This window comes from Halichoerus grypus, chromosome 6, assembly GCF_964656455.1.
Source record: "Halichoerus grypus chromosome 6, mHalGry1.hap1.1, whole genome shotgun sequence".
NCBI lineage: Eukaryota > Metazoa > Chordata > Mammalia > Carnivora > Phocidae > Halichoerus > Halichoerus grypus.
Genome location: NC_135717.1, coordinates 830,222 through 847,602, shown reverse-complemented (window position 1 = coordinate 847,602; position 17,381 = coordinate 830,222). Strand labels below are relative to the sequence as shown.

The window sequence follows — 17,381 nt, the reverse complement described above, 5'->3', positions numbered from 1 at the left end:
ACCCAGGCCGTCGGGAGCGTGGGACACACTGCCCGCCAGCTGGCTGGCTCAGCGACTCAGGTGTGGGTCCAGAGGGCGTGCACAGATACCAAGTGGTTCTTGTCCGCGTGACGAGCACTGAAGAGTCATTGCAGTGCAGCTAATAACTGACCGGTTGAAGTTATCTGCTCCTCCGTTGGCTTAGTTGTGAGGAAGGGTGAGGGAAGGTCTGGATGTGAGCTTTCTCGAGCCCCGAATTACCAACGCAGTTCATTCCAGCACGGAGCGTATCTAGCAGTAACATTTTTGTAGGCGGTTCTGAAATAACCGTATTTGGCCTAGAGCTCTTATGTGATCAGTTGCTCCTGGTTAATCAAGACAGACCTAAAACAATAAACTATTCTTTGGTTCTCTGTCCGGTGGGAAGTAAAGATGATGCGACTGTACCAGCCGCGCCGGCACGTGAGGTGGTTTTGTGTTCAGCGTGGTAGCGGTACGTGTGCTCTGTGGCCTTTGTGCTTCTCGGGGCAAACAGCCGGAAATGCCGTTAAAACTTTTCCAGTAACATGTACAGATTTTGGCAAAATAAACAGAGGGATGTTGATATTCTAAGTTAGGCTAAGCTACTCCATCAACCTCTGCTTCCTCCCTCCTGCCCCCCAAATAAAGTGACGTAAAGATTGATCTGGCACACTCAGATCCTTCAGAGGGCAGCTCTGCCCTGGCTTGAGTAAGGACCCAGGGTTCTGGAAGCCTCGGACACTTACACAAGCACACAGCTGATTGCACTCGGTCTTCATCTTGTGGCTTCTGACAGGCACCTGAGCCCAGGAGGGGGGAGGCTGTGGGCCTGCCTTGCTAAGGGCCCTTGTTCAGAGGCGGCCCCTGCACACACACAGTCCCTGTTCTACTGAGAGAACAGCCCTGTGGCCGTACAGACGCAAGTGCTGGGCTTACGCTGACGGCCTCGGTCCGTGAGAGCGCCCCGTGTCCTGTGACCCTGGGCATCGGGAGACAGGAAGCAAAATGTCATTTGAGTTGGGTCCTGATCTTAACCCACCGGTCACCCACCCGTACACCCAGATCTCCCCTTGCCCCGGGTTAACAAAATCCAGGCGGTCATTCCTGCTGTCAGAGCGTCAAAACACAGTGCGGGGAGGGGCTTCTACTCAGTCTCCATTCCACAAATAGGCGATCAAAGCCATTCTGTGGGCTGTCTTGGTTGGTGGTGTTTGTTCTGGACCGGTGGTTCTCACACTTCCACTGCTCATAATTGTGTGGAGGGCTCTCCTCCCAGGGTTTTCTGGTTCTGTGGGTCTGGGGGGGCCTTGAGAATTCGCACTTCTGGCAAGTTCCCAGCTGATGCTGATGCTGCGGGTCTGGGGACCCCACTTGGACAGATCACTTCTCTGCACCCCTGCTGCCCAGCGTTCTCACTGACTGGAGAAAGGTGCTCTCGGTTATACCACTTGTGAATGGGTTGAACTGTGTCCCCACAAAATTATAGACTAAGAGTCTTAAACACTCAGGACCTCAGAATGTGACATGAGCCACAGTTCATGAGCACGGGAGATGCAGTCGGCCCAACTGGGGTTGAATTTTTAGTTGTATTTAACTTTTTTTTTTTTTTAAAGATTTTATTTATTTATTAGAGAGAGAGAATGAGAGAGAGCACATGAGAGGGGGGAGGGTCAGAGGGAGAAGCAGACTCCCTGCCGAGCAGGGAGCCCGATGCGGGACTCGATCCAGGGACTCCAGGATCATGACCTGAGCCGAAGGCAGTCGCTTAACCAACTGAGCCACCCAGGCGCCCATAGTTCTATTTAACTTAAAGGCAATTAATTTGATGCACTTTTTAGAAAACTCTTCAGTATGGTATGTGAGTCTTGTTTCAACTGTAAATTTTAAATAAAGGTCAGCCCTTTCTCATGGAAATTTTATTACCCAAATTGAGAATCAAAAACACTGAGCTTTGAAGACAATACCAATAAAGTATGTCATTGTTAAAGTTATTACTTACATGTTGAAATGCTAATATTTTGGATATGATGGATTAAATAAAGCAATAAAGTTAATCTTACCTGTTTGTGTTTTAACTGTGGCTACTAGAAACTTTAGAAACAGGTAGGTGGCTGGCATTTTTTTTAACGGTTTCGGGGTTTTTTTTGTTTTGTTTGAGAGAGACCAAGCGTGTGTGTGTGTGTGTGTGTGTGTGTGTGTGTGTGTGTGTGTGTGTGTGTGTGTGTGTACGCGAGCACGAGTCAGGAAGAGCCAAGGTGTGTGTGTGTGTGTGTGTACGCGAGCACGAGTCAGAGGAAGAGCCAAGGGAGAAGGAGAAGCAGGGAGCCTGATGCGGACTCGATCCCCGGACTCTGGGATCATGACCTGAGCCTAGGGCCGATGCTGAACTGACAGCCACCCAGGCGCCTGGCTGGCATTATAGTTTTGTTGGATGGTGCTGTTCTTGGTCATCTAAACTAAAGGACAGAAACCCACATCGTATCAGGAAGAGCATGGTCAGCTTATGAGTGCTCATGCTTCTGTCTTCGGATTTGGTTAGAACGTTTGGGCACAGTACAGTGGTCCCCTCTTAGCTCGGGTACGTTCCAAGACCCCCGTGGATGGCACTGGACTGTAGGTATGTATGGTTTTCCGTGTGCAGACCTGTGGTAGGACCTAATTTTATGCCTTGGGCACAGTAAGATGAACTCCAGCTAGTCACAGGCCAGCTGCAATTACCCAGGCACACCGTGCGCTGCTTGCTGCCCTGCGCTTCCCAGATCGCTGTTCTTACCAACTGAGGCTTTGCGGCAGCTCTGCGTTGAACACGTCTGCGGTGCAGCTTCTCCAACAGCCGTTGTGTGTCTGTCACGTTTTGGTAATTCTTGAAATATGTCAGACTTTGATTATTTGTCATGGTGATCTGTCATCAGGGATTATGACTCACAGCTCGATGAAAGCATTTCGTATCAATGAAGTATCTTAATTAAGGTCCGTGCATTGGTTTTTAGACATAATGTTGCACACTTTAACGACTACAGGATGGCATAAACAGCTTTTATGTGCACTGAAAACCAGAAAGATCACTTGACTGCCTTTACGGAGACGTTTGCTTTATTGTGGTCTGGAACCGACCCTGGGGTCTCCGAGGTTTTCCCCTAACAACATACTGCGATAAAAGTTACGCGAGTGTGGTGTCTCTCTCCCTCAGAATTCCTACTGTCCTGCACTCCCCGCTTCTTGTGATGGCGTGAGATGATCAAATGCCTTTCTGGTGAGGTGAAGGCCTGTGATGGAGTGTTAGTCCACTGTGACCTGAGGCTGTGTCAGGAGGGGGGTCGTCAGCTGCTAGACCGTGGGCACCGTGGGCACTGAAACGTGGACAAGGGGGGTGGCTGTACTCAGAGCTCTCTATCTTCCCTCCAGCGCTGTGTCAGTAGGCGGTCGGGGGCCCCAAGGGACGTGAAAGCTTGGGAAGGTAGAAGTGCCCGGCTCCTTGCCCTGCTCCACAGCACTGACTCACTGCTCAGTGTCCCGGCTGGCAGCTCTGTCATCCACAGGTACCAAGGTCCTGGGGTACCTCCTGCCCACCATGCGCGTCCTCCCACAGTGGCATGGTCTGGCCAGATACTGGCCGGGTCTCGATCTTTGCGCCAGGCTGTGGGCAATCTGTTAGAGGTTTCCTGGTGGTAGCGTCACTGTGCTGAAGAGGATGTATGTTTATGCTTTGATAGAAGGCGCTAAGTTGGGGCGCCTGGGTGGCTCAGTCGGTTAAGCGTCTGCCTTCGGCTCAGGTCATGATCCCGGGGTCCTGGGATTGAGTCCCGCATCGGGCTCCCTGCTCAGGGGGGAGCCTGCTTCTCCCTCTCCCTCTGCCATTCCCCGCTTGTTCTCTCTTTCTCTCAAATAAAAAAAAAAAAAAAATCTTAAAAAAAGGTGCCAAATTGCTGTCCAAAAAGTCCTAGCAACATCATCAGTTTTACCAAGACCTCAGCAACTGCGTATTTAATTTTTTCCTAATCTGATGAAAACATGGTGTCACCATACTAGAGTATGTCTTTAATTAGCAAAGTTGAGCATCTTCTTCTGAGAGCCATCCATTTGAAGGCTTTAAGCTAAGGGAGTCTGCTCGTGTAGGTGCCACTGAGCTGCTCATGACACACCAAAAGTTTGAATGCAGCCAAGAGATGGAGAAGCCCCAAGTGTACAAGTTTTCATGGGAAGCGCTGATATTAATATTAGCACATTACATTTTTTAAAAGATTTGTCAGAGAGAGAGACCAAGCAGGGGGAGCGGCAGAGGCAGAGGGAGAAGGAGGCTCCCCGCTGAGCAGGGAGCCCGATGCAGGACCCCATCCCAGGACCCTGAGATCATGACCTGAGCCGAAGGCAGACGCTTCACCAACTGAGCCACCCAGGTGTCCCAGCACATTACATTTTTTTAGTGTTAAAAGTTTGCATGCATTTTTGAGAAAAATGTAACACAGTTTTGTGCTCTCTGTTCATCTGTCCAGGGTAGGGAGGGGTTCACTTTCCTTATCTGTTGGGATGCACCAGGCGGTGGAAGGAGCTTCCGAGTTGCAGGACGGGACTGCGTTTGCTCGGCCATTTGAGGAGTGATCTGGAACGAGCTGAGTAACCTGTTGGCTGTACTGATCCGCAAACGGCAGCCAGAGGTGTAATTGGGCATGAGTGGCGCTCTGTTAACAGGTGCCGTGGGCGTCCTGTGTGTGTTCCCAGCTGTTGAGCGTCCCCAGGGCAGAGGGTCCTCGGAAGCTCAGGTTGGATGTCTCAGATGGAAACCCGAAGCTTTGTTGAGAGGAACATGGGCACTCCAGCGTTCACACTCTGTCCCGGGGCCTCTGCCCAGCCTGCGAACCCACCACCCCCTCCTCTCCTGGACGAGTGGGCGTAAACGCCAACCTTTTGAGGGTGTCACCCCTACCTTGTCCTAGGGAATTTGGATTTGTGGCTGATGTGGGGAGTGACAGCCGATGTATAAGCTGGACATTTGCTGGCTGGGACAGATGCAACATGGGTGCCCCAAGTCTCCTGTCTTGGCACCCGGACCCACAGTCAGCAGGTGACAAGCGCCACTTGAGGTAGCACCTCTCCCTGCCCGGGTTGCATTCCTGCTTTTCCTGAGTTGGCCTTGGGCTGGCACCAGCTAGCTGTTCCTGGGCAAGGCCCAGAGCCAGGCTGCCCGTCATTCCTGGTGTCCAGCGTCTAGTCTGCAGCCGGACTGGCCGCTGCGTGCCCAGTGGTGTGCACGCCCCAGCATCCCACGCTCACCAGGCGTCACCAGAGGCCGTCCGTCTGGATGGCAGTGAGGGCTGATGGGAATGTTGGTTGTGTTGGGGAAGTCAGGTGGGGTGTCACAGGGAGAGTGGACACACTAGCCATCAGCCCCACATCAGCGTTTGTAGGTCATCCATGATCGGAGGGATTGGGGGTATTTTAAATGTATTTTTCAATCAACCTTCCATATTCCTTCTTTGCAATAAGCCTAAGACCAAACTCAAAAGATAGGCTCTGAAATAGGCCGCTGGCTGAAATGGCCTTGGTTCTCCAAGCTTCCGGCCTGAGAGTCAGGGTCTCTGGCATGCATCCAGTATTGCAGAGGTCCTGAGGCAGTGGTGGTGTGTTCCGGGGAACATGCTGAGGGAAACACGTCCGACTTCTCCATTTGGGCTGGCGGGAACTTTCCCCAGGTAGGTGTTGATCTGCTTTGCTGTGTTTTCCTGAAATGATGTAAAGACTCGTGGTTGCGGTAGAGGCTGTAGAAGGTGCAAGTGGGGAGGAGAGTGTCCGGCTGTGGCAAGAGGTGGTTTGCTGTTGGTTTCTAAATTTTTTGTCCCGGTGTGTCCTTCGCTCCCTGCCTCCCATTAGGACGTTAGGGGGAGCTCTACCCAAACCCACAGTTGCAGAGTTTATACACACCCCAGTTGTAGGTGATGAGATCTTCTCCTTAGAATCTACCACCAGCTAAGATTTTCTTGGAGTAAATACTACAAAAGCAACCTTTTAAAATGGCCTTTAGTAAGAAAAACCACAACAAAACAAAAAACAATAAAACATGCCAACAGCAGAGCGGTTGGTTAATTTTACATTCTGTAGATGATCATTCTGAACTGAAGTAAAGTTACTTGTGCAGAAAGCTTCGCTTTGGCTCAATCTTAAGAAGCAAGAAAGTGCATTAGGAGTATCTGTGGGCAGCGTCTCCCTGCCTGCTTTCCCGTGAACGTTCCCTGGAGAACGAGAGCACGGAGAAGGGCCGCGGTTCCCACAGCACTCAGAAAGCTTACGGAACGCCGGGGAAAAGGGCAGCGTCTCTGTATTGAGCGACCAGCTGTTGGTGCCTACGCGGTGTCCAGCTGTGAAATCATGGCTGTCATTTGCCTCCCACCGCAGGCAGGTGCTCTGGTGCTGCCCGGTGCTGCCAACCACAGAGCACTGGCCGCAGGCTGACTCTGGTCTGTTGGCGCCACATGGCCTCCCCCCACCTCCCCGCCGTGACACACCCGTGTCTGATGGAGGGCGCTGACCCTTGCACGGTTTTCAGACTTGTTCGGAGCCTGGAACTCGGCCATGGTGGTGTGTATGTGCAGGGAGCCTGCTCAGCTGGAGGCCGCGGTAACCGTAGCAGTGGCCAGGGTCAGATGCACCACGTCCTGGAATCCATCTCAGCATCCAAGGGTAAGATGGAGTTTGTAGGAAGAACGACAAGTGAAGACAACGGTGTCACTGTAGTTTTTGCTAAATTAGGAAAGTTGTTGCAAATTAGGAAAGCAGTTTTACTGAATTGAGACCAGAGACCCGTGGGGGGTGCTCAGAAGTGTTTGGCAGGAGTTGGGCTTGATGTGCCTGGTTTGAATTCCTGCTGCAACATGCGGTGACGGAGCAGAACCGTCATGTTTCCCGATGGTTACTTATTTCAACTATAAGCCTAGAGCAGGATCTTTTGTGATTTGACCTTTTTTTTACTTGATAAACTGATTTTTTAGAGCAGTTTTAGGCTTCTGCTCAGCAAAATTGAGCAGAAAGCACATCCCATGTACATGCCGCCCCCACAGCCTCCCCCACTATCCACATTCACACTGCCTGGTTTGTTACAGTCATCCAAAGAGTAGTGAAATCTGCCTAAATATGCGTGTGCTTTTAAAAGTATAAACTCCATCATGTTAACGAATACCTGAACCATCATGTGTAGAACTGCCTCTTACGTGGCCAAAAGGATGATTGTGCAGCAGTGGACGTACGACACACACAGACTTGCTGTTCTGTCCTGTTTGGAAGTTGTCACTTGTACGACTGCGTTACTACCTGGTTTAGTTATGAGACAGGTCGCAGGCTCCCGCCTGGCACGTGTGGAGAGTAGCTGCGAGGCCGTAGGTTGCTGAGGAATCCTTGAGGGAATTTTAAAATTACAAACATGCGGGCGCCTGGGTGGCTCAGCCAGTTAAGCACTGACTCTTGATTTTGGCTCAGGTCATGATACCGGGGTCCTGAGATCGAGCCCCGCATTGGGGTCAACGCTCAGCGCAGAGTCCGCTTGAGATGTTCTCTCCCTCTGCCCCTCCCCCTGCTCACGTGAACCCTCTCTCTCTAAAATAAATGACTGAATCTTAAAAAAAAAAAAACACACAAAAAAGGAAGTAATAAAATTACAAACATCAGGGGCACCAGGCTGGCTCCATCAGTGGAACACGTGACTCTTGATCTCAGGGTCGTGAGTTCAAGGCCCATGTTGGGCGTAAAGAATACATTAAAAAAATTACAAACATGTTACCCTCAAAATGAATAATACAGTAATCTGATCCACATTCTAAAGTGATATTTCTGGCCATTGTGAAGTGAAGAATGCATTCGGAGGACAGAGTGGGTGACCTGGGTGCCAGGTTGTGGAGCCCTCAATGGATGGGGGCGGGAGACATGGAAAGTCTGTTAACATCTGTTAAGTTAACAAGATGTACAGGGTGACAGGCAGAGAGGAGTGGGGACAGCACCTTGCTTTTCTTGATGGCACTTAGGATGGGGGTGGGTAGAGCACAGTGAGCAAGGGGGAAAAGGTTTGAAAGGAAGAATCCGGAGTTGGGCTGTGAGCGTGTTCTGTTTGAGATATTTACCGGACTGCTGTGTAGAGAAGCCAGGTAGGCAGGTGGGTAAGCAAGTCCAGGGGGCGAGTTTGAGACCAGAAACAGGATTTAGAGTCATTGGCATACGGTTGGATGGAAAGCCATGGCAACAGATGAAATCACCAAGTGGGAGAGAAGGAGAGGGAACGAAGACCTGGCACCAGGCCCAGACTGAGTTCTAGGAAAGGGGAGACAAGTGTAGTGTCTCAGGTCCATGTAACATCGTGCTCAGTAAAGCAGGACATGAGACATAATTTCCGTAAGATCTTAAAATGTATGTAGCTCCTCAACAACGCAAGAATTTCAAGAGGTGACAAGGTAGAAAACTAACACACAGGAATCAATAGGCTTCATTGCCATAAACAACAATCTGAAGATACAATGGAGGAGAAAAATCCCATTTACAATGGCAATAATGATAAAATACTCAGAAATAAACCCAACGAGATCTCTGCAAGATCTAGAGCGGACAAAACTTTAAAACACGAAAGACACAAGAGTAGACACAAACCAGCGAGACAGGCCTTGTTCTTGGAAGACAACATCATAAAGATGTCCATTTTACCAGAATTAATTTAATTTTTTAAGATTATGTCCACCAATTTATTACTTTATTCTTATTTTTAGTTATTTATAAATAAAAAGTAAAAATAGCAAAACAACACACAGCCTGGACAACAATGATCATAAAAACAGACTTGGTACATAGCCACTTCAACATAAAAACCAACTCAGCTCCAAAAAGCAGAAAGGTTCCCACTCCCTAAAAAACATACCAGTTGCTATTTTAATGGTCAGAACCACTTCCAACTTCATCATCTCTCTCTCTCAGTCTTTTTTTTTTTTTTTTTTTTTTTGATAGCAGTTTTGACAAGTGCCTTTGTAAGAGGAATTAATCCACTTGGAAACTTGGCAGTTTCCAAGTTTTCTATTTTCCTTCTAAGTGTCCTTGCAAAGTGTGTGACTGTGGAGCTCAGGGCTTAGAACGGTTGTGTCTTTTCTGATTTTTCTGTTGTCTGCCATTACTTTTGGCTTGCCTAAACTAATTTTAAATCTAAGAGGATCCCAATAAAAATACCAACAAGCTGCTTTTCTGGAGCTACAAAAGTCGACACTCAAGTCATATGGAAAACTACACGTGGAGGAAAAGCCAAGGAGACACGGAATGAAAGCCCCGCTTGGTCTCACGGCGCACTGTAAAGCCTCATGTGGAAAACAGTACACGCTGGCACAGCAAGAGACGGGCCCGTAAAACGGACCAGGAAACCCTGAAACAAACCCAGGTGCGTGTGGAAACTCGGGTGTGATAAAAGGTGTATCTCAGGCGCCTGGGTGGCTCAGTCGTTAAGCGTCTGCCTTCAACTCAGGTCATGATCCCAGGGTCCTGGGATCGAGTCCCACATCAGGCTCCCTGGTCAGTGGAGAGTCTGCTTCTCTCTCTGCCTTCCCTCCCCCACTCGTGCTCTCTCTCTCGTAAAAATAAATAAATAATAAAATCTTATTTAAAAAATAAATAAAAGGTGTATCTCAAATCACTGGAACCAAGATGGGTTTTTTGAACAGCAGTGTTGGTTCAACTAGGTAGCCATTTAGAGAAAGGTAACATTAGGTCTACACCTTACATCACACAGACGCAGGGACTTCCATCAGAAACGTGAATGTAAGAAATGAAACCAAACATGTTATGGGAAGAAAACTTGGGTGACTTTCTCCAAAACTGGGTGTGGGAAAGTCTTCCTCACAATGATGCTAAAGTCAGGTGGATGAAGGAAAGCATTCATAGTGGCAAAGCACAGTCGCATGGCAGAGAACAGCATACACGAGACCAAAGGACAGGTGACAAACGAGGACAAGGTGTTTGCAATATACGTCACAGATAAAGGTTGATATCTGTAATACATAAAGAATGTACACATTAAGGGGGAAAAATGATCAGAAACCAGTTAGGAAGATGGGTGAAGAATGAAGTGACACAAGAGTATGTAAGGATGATCCTGGGATATAGAGATGACTCACTTGAGTTAGGAGGGATGCAAATTAAGACCACACTGAGGTCCTGTTTCTCAGATTAGATGAGCAGAAATCCAAACTTGAGCGGCATATTCTATTGACAAGGCTGTAAGCAAGAGATACGTCCACACGTTGCTGGTGGGGATACCAAGTGTCAGCCATCATGGAGGAAAATCTGGCTATACCCAGCAGAAGTATATTTGGCAATCCCACCGTTAGGAGTCTACCCTGAAGGTATACCAGAAACAAGAGTAAAATACACATGTGCACGATTGTTCATTGCAGCACAGTTTACAATCGCAGAGCTGAAGACTGAACACCCGTGTGTGGATATTGATTCAATGAGCCATAGTAAGTCCACCCATGGGGCCCCGTGAAGCTGTGGGAAGGAGTAAGAGGATGCCTCTAAACTGATGGAAAATTTCCAGGATGGCTTGTAGGCTTGAACGAGCGTGGTGCGGAGGGATGTGTGCAGTGCTGCCTTCCGTATAGGGAAGAGCAGAAAGAAATATCCACACATCTGCTTGTTTTTGCTAGAAGAAGCTCAGAAAGGATAAACCAGAAACTAATGAAGTTGGCTACTTACGTGAGGTTGGGTGGGTGGGAATGAGGCAGGAGTGTTGGGAGCGGGAGAATGCTTTCTTGTGCAGTCTTAACTTTTGGACTCCTGTTATTGTTTTACATATTCAACAAAGTTCAGCCAAGATGGCTGGGGGTGGGGAGCCCCACGACTGGAGACACACACACACCAACAAACACAGTCATTTTTTTTTTAAAAGATTTTATGTATTTATTTGACAGAGAGCGAGAGAGGGAACACAAGCAGGGGGAGTGGGAGAGGGAGAAGCAGGCCTCCCGCTGAGCAGGGAGCCCGATGTGGGACTCGATCCCAGGACCCTGGGACCATGACCTGAGCCGAAGGCAGACGCTTAACGACTGAGCCACCCAGGCGCCCAAACATAGTCATTTTTGACATGAATAACATAACCACATTTATGGAGGAACAAACACACTTTTTTTCATGATAAGAACCCCACAAAATTCACCATTTTAACCATCCTAAAGTTAATAATTCAGTACCACTCAGTACATTTGCAATGTTGTCCAATCATCACCACCATCTAGTTCCAGAACATTCTGTGTCCCAAAAGGAAACCTCATACCCATTAATATTCCCCATTCTCTCCACAATACCGGCCCCCAGCAACTACTAATCTACTTTCTGTCTCTGGATTTGCCTGTTGTGGACATTTCATATAAACAGAATCACACAATATGTGGTTTCAAAGAGCCTGTGACTTCCCTCTTGTATGCCCTCCTGCTCACTTGCCCCAGGGAAGCGAGCTGCCATGTGAGCTGCCCTTACAGGGGTCCCCATGACAGGGAACTCAGGGAGGCCTTTTGCCAATGGCCAGTGAGAACTGAGGCCCTCAGCCCAGTGACCTTCAAGGAGTGAATCTTTCCAATAGCCACGTGTGAGCTTGGAAATGGACTGTCCCTCAGACAAGCCTTCTGATGAAACCATAGCCCTGGAAAACACCTTGACTTCAGTTTTGTGAGGGACCATGAGTCAGAGGCACAGAGCTAAGCCACACTGATATTCCTGACCTGAGACTGTGACATGAAGCTGCTAAATTTGTTTTATTTTTTTAAATTGCTAAATTTTGTGTTCATTTGTTATGCAGAAATAGAAAACAAATACGATTTTCTGCCTTTTGGATTTGGGAGGCAGCATAGACCATATTTAATATGACCACTATTCATTTATTGGGAAACTTGGAAGTCTGTTGGTGTCGAATGAGGCCCAAAGCAAAGGAAGGCTCTGCAGCAGATCCAATTTGTGGCATAAGCTGTCCTGCACTTGGGCCATATAACTTGGAAGGTCCAATAGAGCTAGAGAGGTACATACATGGTAGATGAGACTGTGTGTGGTCCCTCGCACTGTCCCCTAGAGCTTGGCACAAAGCCATGCCCTCTGCTGCAGAGAATTACATACCATGCTAAGGAGCTCTGGATGCTACCTGGCCTTAGATTGAGCACCTGGCCATGGACATCATCTTAGCATGTGACTGGAGCTGTCCATCGGGAATGGGACATTTTCAGACCCATGAAGTTACAAGTTTGGTGAGTGTGGCAGCAGTCCATTGTATGGTGAAAATGGTATCTTTTTCTTGGTTTTCTATCACATTGTATTGTCTCCTTGTTTACACAGCTCTTTCCTATTGAGTGCTGGACATAATATATGAGCAATTATAATTTGGGCTACAGGATACTATACTTTTCTTCTGGGAAGATTTTACCTTTTTTTCTTTGAGCAGGCTAGCAGCACCAACAATAAACCCTGAATCACCTGAATACAGTTTCAGAAATTGAGATGAATATGGATTTTATGAAGTCCCTGCAAGGCTGGTCTACTTTGGTGGTATTCACTCTTATAATGTAGCTGTTCAGGGTCTCAGCTCAAAGATAGGACCTTTACAAGAACCCTCCCCCTTAGCAGCTCTAGCCCACCAAGCTGTCAATCTCTGTTCAGGTTCTCAGCCTTCCTGCTGCCTCTTCCAGAACCGACTGACCCCTGAGTGGAAAATGTTGCTAAATGTCAGGTGTAGTACTCTGGGTTTCCTTTTATCCCCTCAGAATATTTCACTCTGATGGCATAAAACAGAATGATCTTTTAAAGTTTTTTATTTTTAAGTAATCTCTACACCCAGTGTGGGGTTCAAATTCATGACCCCAAGATCAAGACTCGCATCTTCCACAGACTGAGCCAGCCAGGCGCCCCTAAAACAGAATTATTTTTAAACGATTATATTTTGGCCAGCTTTTTTTGCTGTTCTCAATGGGAGGCTGACCTGAATTGCCCATTCCTACATGATCAGAGCTTTTTTTTTTTAAAGTCAAACCTAAACAATATATTATACATTCATTTATATATTTTTACATTACATGATATGCTGTTTAAGCTTATGGGAGGAAAACTCTTCTCCGTGGGGCCACGAGGCCGTCGGGGCAGTTTGAAAGCAGGACGGTTTCTCCTGAAATCAGCAAGGTTGGACGTTCTCACACCTGCGTGCGCGGGAGGGCGGGGCGTGACCGGAGCCGCATCCTCACCCGCACCCGGGGGAGGGCGGGGCGTGACCGGAGCCGCACCCTCACCCGCACCCGGGGGAGGGCGGGGCGTGACCGGAGCCGCACCCTCACCCGCACCCGGGGGAGGGCGGGGCGTGACCGGAGCCGCACCGGGGGTAGAGCGGGGAGTGACCGGAGCCGCATCCTCACCCGCACCCGGGGGAGGGCGGGGCGTGACCGGAGCCGCATCCTCACCCGCACCCGGGGGAGGGCGGGGCGTGACCGGAGCCGCACCCTCACCCGCACCCGGGGGAGGGCGGGGCGTGACCGGAGCCGCACCGGGGGTAGAGCGGGGAGTGACCGGAGCCGCATCCTCACCCGCACCCGGGGGAGGGCGGGAAGTGACCGGAGCCGCACCCGCACCCGGGGGAAGGTGGCGTGTTACCCGAGCAGCACCTGCGTGCGCGGGGAGCTCCCCTCGCACCTAGAAGCAGGGGAGGCGCCGCAGAACTGCACCTGCTCCCGCCGCTCCCGTCCCTAGACCCCCAGATGCTCCGAGGCAGCGACAGTCACCCCACTCGGGCACCTGAAAGCCACGTGGGGCCGCCCGAGCGACCCCTAAGCCGACACAGCATTCCCGGGGCTCCACCTGTGCGGCGCTCAAACATTGTGCACAGTTCTATAGTTACAGCATCGTCAGTTCATACAAATGAGTTATGTTTAAGACGAATCTGGTGCGCCCAAACAGACCGCCCGGCGCCGTCCGCCTGGGCCCCCGGGCCCCAGCGGCCAGAAACGGAGGACGGCGCCGCAGCCCCAGCAGGCGTTGCTAGGCAACCCGCGGCTCCCGGCAAACCCGCAGCGCCCAGAGATGACGCCACCAGCCCGCGTCCGCACCTGGACCTGCCCCCTCGCGGCCGCCGCATGCCATTGGGCGGCGGGCAGACGGAGGCGGGCCTCGGCCAATGGGCGACGCCGCTCCGGAGGGCGGGACCGTGTTACCAGGGCCGTGCGCCTGCCGGAAGCCCGCGTCGGAGGCCACGCGCAGGTAGGCGAGGACGGCGGGGTCGGGGGTCGCGGGGCGGCTCCCACGTGGGTGCGGGAGCCCGGCGTTTGGCCGGAGGGACCGGCGGAGTCCGCAGAGGGCGCGCGGGGTCCGAGCCGCCGGCTTACCCGGGCTGTGCCGCCCGAGCCTGGCATTCCCTTCGCCGCAAACCGCCCCTTGACTAGAGCGTTCGGTGGGCTCCCGCGCGTCCGCCTGCCCCGGGCCCGGGCTGGCCGCCGGACTCGCGGCGGAAACGACGCCGACCTGGGGCGCTTGCGTTCTGAGCGGACAGAACGAATAAGTAAGGTGGTGGTGGGCGCTGGCAGGAAAATGAGGCGGAGCACGGCGCGGAGAGCGGGCCGCGTTGGTGTCAGTGGACACCCGGGGTGGAGGGACCCGGGCGCAGCAGCAGCCGCGGCGGCGAGAGCGCAGGCCGGAGGGCGGGCGACAGGGGGGACGTCGGGCAGCCACGTGCGCCCGCAGGCCTAGGTGAGGTCGCGGACTCCTCCCCGAGCGAAATGGGAAGGCTTGGAATGCCCCAGAGCCAGCCTTGGGCATTCTCCGAGTCATTCTGCATGCTGTGTTGGAAATGGACTGGAGGGGCAGGGGGCAGGGACGGGGGCTCTTGAGAAATGCGGATGGGCGGATAGCAGTGGTACAGGGAGTGAAAGGTAGGCACTGCCCTCTGGACGTGCTTTAGAGACAAGGCCAGCGGGGTGAACGGATGCCCGAGTCGTGGGACACCAGTCTTTAGCTTGGGCTAACATTTGTACTTCACCAGGTGGCCATTCGTTGAGAGGACAAATGCACAGGAAGATGGGTTTGTGGAGGGCGACCAGAAGTGTCGATTTTGACGCCTTGTGTCTGAGATGATGTGTGAGGGTGTAGGTGACAGAGTGTACTAGTGCAGTTCAGGGGCAAGTTCGAGGTCACCCGTGGATAGTTGGTGTTTGGAGCTCCTGCACAACTACAATGCGGTCACTTAGCGAATGCAGAGAGGAAAGGGCTCGAAGACTGGAGCCCTCTAGTGCCGAGGGTCCGAGAGGTGAAGGGGTAGGAGGAGAAGCACATGGTTGTGGGGTCTGTTTTGGAAGCCAAGAGAAAAAAAGAATGTGGAGAGAGAAGTGAGCATCAGCTGTCAGATGCTGCTGTTAGGTCCAGTAAGGTGAGTACTGAGAATCTGCCGTGGGCTTTCATGTCTGTGAGGAGCACGCTGGACTGTAGTTAAAGGGGTGAGGCTGGATTTTAATCAGTAATAACTGTTGCAGTCGGGATAAGAGCTGTGTGAACTCAGCTGACCTTGGATTTGTCCAGAGGTGACTGAGGGACTAGGGATGGGACGGGGGAGCGGCACTCCGTAGACTTAGGAAGTGAAAAACTACAAAAACTGGGGTGGGGGTGTCGGTCCATGTGAAACCCATCGGGTTTGCTAACTGGCACTTATCAAAGGTAGGCGCCTACCCTTCCACAGGGCCGTCCAGTGGGACCCCATCTTCGGGTGTTGGCTGGGTTCTTTTGGCAGCCTTGACTTTCCTCAGGCAGGCACTTTTTAAGGGCGCTAGGGTCATCGTAGGGATGGGGCCTTGAGCTGTTAGAAACTGTATTAGTGTTTTGTTCAAGTCTTTGTGGGCCAAGGTTGAGGACCAGTGGAGAGAGGAGCCTGGCTACAGTTTGGTCACAGAGAGAGTCTTTGTCCTCATGGTGTCCTTGGTGATCTTGAGAACAGCTGTGGTAGAGTGGCAGAAGCCTGGTGGGGGGTGAGAGGGGACAGGAGGGAAGGGGTCACAGGCAGCGCGGGTACGTGGCTCTTGAGGGCCTTGGCAGGAGGAAGCAGAAATGGGCTAAGAGCATGTGAGGTCAAGAGAGTTTTTACGATGTGGGAAATCTTAGTTGATTGAGTAGAAGGGAAGCTGGAACAGTGCAGGAGGGGAATTGCTCAGGGATGTCCCTGCATAGGCGGGGACTGGAACCCAGCGCCGGAGTGGAGAGTTTGGCCTCTGTTGGAAAATGGCAGGATTGCGTCCTAACAGGAGAGAAGGGTGGGGGGTAAATGTGGGAGCTCGTGGAAGTTCCCTTCCAGTTGCTTTGATTTCCTCTGTGACCAGGAAGTAAGGTTCTGTGAGAGAAGGGAGAAGACCTTGGAGATTTGAGAGGAGAGGCTCTTCCAGGCGAGTGGCTGGGGTGGGGAAGTGTGGGGCCACTGGTGAGGCTGAAGGATTAGTGGACCCCAGGGTGCTGAGCAGGGTGAGCTGCAAAGAGGGTAGGTGGGTGCGGTGAGTAAGAAATTTGGAGCTTTTGTAGTAACTGGGCTTTGAGTTTGGCATTTGGAGGAGGGTGAGGGGAGGGTAAGGAGAGCAAAGTCTGGAGGCCATTCTAAGTGGGCAAGTCAGAACGCAGACCAGTCTGGATCAGAATGAACAGGAACAAAGTCCCGGTCCTGGCACAGGAGCTGGGATTCCGCTCCTGGACTCCTTGGACGGATTTCCTCGAGGGTTGTGGATTGTGAGGGCACACACCCTCCTCCAGGGGCCCTTCCCTGCAGCCTGATGGGACACATCAGAGGGGTCATGCTCTGGGTGAGAGGGGGCATTGGGGGCTACGGGTGGGAATTTCAGATTTAAGAAGACTTTTTTCCTATAGGCTGATTTATTTTTTTAAGCTCCTGTGGGGTTTCTTTTCAGCCCTGGAGACCCGGCAGCCCCAGCCCGTTGGTGCTCACACGTCCTGACCAGTGACTTTCGCCAAGCCCAGACGGTTAGCTGGTCTCTGTGTGTCTGATGTGGGTCCTCAGCTTCCTGCTGGTAGAAGTAATTATTTGCTCCACTGAACACTTAGAGCTGGTACCTTAAAATAAAGTGTTGTGTTTCTGCTTTTGTTGTAGAAATTACAGAAAAGTAGAAGGGGGGAAAAACCATACTTGTAATTCTAACTCCCTAAAATGTTAGTATTTTAATGTATTTCCTTCTAGTTTTTTGCTTCATACATATTTGTGTATCATTTTTCTTACAAAATGAGGGTCACGTTGTACATCCGTAGGTTTGCGCCCCATCTTTTCCCTTTACGTTGTACTCTGAGCGTTTACTCACATGAGTGAGCGCTTGGTGTGCTCTCGGGCAGGCGTCTTCCTGTGCGCGAACGAGTCA

The 17,381-nt window shown here is 51.1% G+C and overlaps 1 protein-coding gene across 8 annotated transcripts in view; it reads left to right on the top strand.

The window, feature by feature from the left end:
* The first annotated feature begins 14,182 nt into the window (after positions 1-14,182).
* Positions 14,183-17,381, top strand: part of CHLSN (cholesin) — a 133,104-nt gene continuing 129,905 nt past the window's right edge. The window contains exons 1-2 of one of the 8 annotated variants that reach the window (XM_078074215.1): positions 14,216-14,241; positions 16,920-16,992. The gene's annotated coding sequence lies outside the window, so the exon portion shown is untranslated. Of the gene's footprint in view, positions 14,242-14,264; positions 14,540-14,578; positions 14,728-16,919; positions 17,046-17,381 lie in introns of those variants that run through there. The other 7 variants (XM_078074214.1, XM_078074213.1, XM_078074216.1 and 4 more) reach the window with 7 other exon arrangements.